We start from the raw sequence: 3,447 nt of genomic DNA on the forward strand, positions 1-3,447 counted from the left end.
CTGCGGAAACCGATACTCTCGAGGCTCCGGGGCTCAGATCGCTTGACAACGTGGCCGTGACGCGAAAAATTACACTAACGAAACAGGCTCAGCCCGTACACTAAAGCACGAAATCACGGCGACGACGACAGAACGAAATAATCCCGGGCGCGATCGCGCGTGGCTATTTAGCGGAAGATAACTTCACCGGTACAATAATTCTCTTCTTGCGTGGCTGCACGGGATCGACGACGCCGTCTCGGGCCCACTTCTCCGCCGGGATCCTCTCCGCTCGCCAAGAGCTCTCGAAAATTGCTCTCGAATTGACCCGTGATGGTCTTCGCAAAACGGTTGCTCTCTCTACGCACGCCCGCGCCAGTCTGATCCCGGATCGTCGCGATCCAGAATCGATACCTGTGGGCCAGTCGGGGCTGCGCACACGGGGTGCGTATTATTGCGACCAATCACGCGTTATCACGCGCTGTGGCCGGCAGGCGGCGCGCTAACGGTCGTAACGGGGGTGCGCGCGCCCCCGGTATTTCACACAATAATTCGCTGGGGCCCTTTCCGCGGGGCCGTCGCGGGGTCTCTGGCGAACGGTTTGGCCGGAAGTATCGCTGTAACCCTCGTGGTGGTCTTTTCCTGGGTCCGTTCCATGCCATCGGGAGAGCTATTGCAGTCCCTCCGCGGAGACCGGATCCACCCGGGCCTGAGTCCTTGCGCGAGGATCCTCTCGCTGTCCCGTGCGTCGCGCATCACGTGTGCGGGTCCTGATCCCTTCGTGACGTAGCTAGACGTTAGATGTTTTTGATTTCCGAATTGTTAGCTCCTTGCCCCTCGAAGGTCGTCCTTGATTGACGGTCGTATTCTCCGTCATCCTTTAGCGATCTCCCGCTCCCTCTTTCTCCGCCGGGGAGGCTCCCATAAGCAATACTCGTACGAAAAGAAAATAACAAACGAAATTAATCTCAGAAACAAAATCGCGACTAATAGCGCCTCTTTGGAGACAACGGTACGGTTCTGGCTATGTTTCGACTGGCACGGCCCTTTAGCCCGCGCTTCGCGATCGGAGAGAGATTCGGCGGACGCGCGCGAGATGGCAACGTCACAACTTAAATCATAACTATTTATATCTGAGTAGAATGTATAATCAACAAACATGTTATTGCATACACCTTTGGCTCTCACAACTTTTACTTCTTCTTCTTCATCACAATAATTGTTTAGTAATTCTTTAAAGTCTTCTGATTTATTTACAATCTCATCTTTCCTTTTTCTTGGTCGAGAAAAAATATCTTCATTAAAAGGAAATTCGTTACTATTAGTGAAAATTTTTATCAACATATTTTTTTTCAGTGTTAACATTCTTAACATTCTTAAATTTGTGAAAGTTTTGAATGTAATTCATCATTTTGTTGTAATAGTTTATTAATAAATTTATCTAATTTGATATGCCACTCTAGTTTAAAATGTCTAGTCATGTATCGTTTTAGAACTTCTTTAAAGCATACAGCACAAGTAATTTTTCATTTTGAAGTTTTTTACATTCATAGCACGTGTAACTGATTCCATATTTTAAATTATTTGATTTAACAAAATTACAATGTGGTTTATTAATTTGACATGTGGAACATTTCCTCTCCATTTATTATATAAAATTTTTATTAACTAAACAATCAATTCTTCATCACCAAAAGTGCTTACGAAGTGATTAGATCCTTCTTATTTATGCATTGGTTATATGTATTATCAAAGTCTAGCCATTTAACATAAACTTTATTTCCTTTTCTTTTTAATATTTTTTAACTAAATAGATGTGAATCGCCTTTCAGGCGCCTTTTCAGGCAGTTTACTAGTTTTTTCAGGCGGCTTTCTAAAGGTTTTACTTGAATTAAGTCCTTCGGGTAATCTTAAAGTTGCGACTCTTTGGGGCTTGTCAAGACGGCTTGACGCTTCACACGGTGTCATTGCTATAGTTCTATGCTTTCTATTGTTATAAATATTAATCAAATTTGGTAATATATCAAACCACTTGTAATTACCTTGTAGACTGAATGGTTTCCACATTAATTCTTTGAGTGATCTATTAAATCTTTCATCAATTGCGGCTTATTTATCACTATATGTTGAATAATGATTAATTTTATTTTGTTCCATGAGTTTTTTAAAATCTTTATTATAAAATTCTTTTCCATTATCAGTTTGTAGATTTTTTGGTGGCTTATGCTGTGGAGATGGGTTTTTAAAACAAATACTCATTGCCTTGGATACACTTTCTCCGGTTTTATTTTTAACGGGAATTGCCCAAGCAAATTTGGAAAAAGTATCAATAACTGTTAATAAATATTTATATCAATAGATGAGTAAGGCCAGTTCTAACCCAGTTTGCTTTGTAAACTCCCTGTAAGAGTGAGAGGGTGTGGATAAAACGAGATAGAAAGATATCCGAGGGAGGCAGATCGGGCAGGGGGGAAAATAGGGGGGGTACGTACGGCGAGGGGGGAAGCGGGTTTGAGAGTCGGGGTAGCCGCGGAGCTCGAGCGGGAAGAGAGGGCGAGGGGTACGGGGTGACTAAATCGGGGCGGGAGATCGCGTTATCGCGTCAGGTGCGTTAGAGATGCGTCGCGCGAGACGCGGTCGTCGCTTTATCTCCGACCCGGGGAGTCGCGATGACGCGTGACATGTAAATACGATAAATTGAAAATGATTAGATGAGAAAATATTGCGGGCGAACCTCGGCGCAATACGAAACGCGCTTGCCATCGTTATGCGTACTGTGTAGGTTTATAAATAGATCGATGGATAGGTCGGCGTCGAGGTTATCGCTCGAATAGACGGAGGTCGAATAAAAAGAGGTTCTCGCAATAAAGGAGAGCGTTTTTATTTTGTAACAGTACAGAGATACAAAGGCGCGCGTTATAATATAATATTAATAGATGCGTTGTATAGATGGATGCGTTGTTTTAATATATTAGGAGATGCGGGTGTCGTTTTATCTCTGTTCGATACCCTGCGCGCGGGACCGGGGGGTTCGCGACTTGTTATCTTTGCTACTATAAAAGGATCGCGACGATTTTAAAATATTAGTTTATTCTAAAATATTTTGTCGAAGCGACGTATGCAATGAAGCATTCACCGAATACTTTAACGACACTAGCCAGAAGAGTATTGAATACTTGTATTAAAAATATCGAAGATATACGAGTATTAGAAATACCAAATTGTTTAAAGAACGACTTGCGCGAATATTACATAAAGGATTGTTTATACTGTAAAGAAAAAATCGATTTTGCCGAAAAATTCGTGCGAGAAACGAGCGTCGCGCCATTTGACGAACTCTTCGCGGACGTTGGAGCTGACCGCTATTTACTTTACCGCAATTAGAAGTGGCGATACGGCATTCCGAAATTTTCGTGGAAGGTGAATCACGTTGTGCATTGCTTCTACAAGTTTGGTTGCGAATTCGAT

The sequence above is a fragment of the Formica exsecta genome, unplaced genomic scaffold (assembly GCF_003651465.1).
Source record: "Formica exsecta isolate Colony F162 unplaced genomic scaffold, ASM365146v1 scaffold541, whole genome shotgun sequence".
Lineage (NCBI taxonomy): Eukaryota > Metazoa > Arthropoda > Insecta > Hymenoptera > Formicidae > Formica > Formica exsecta.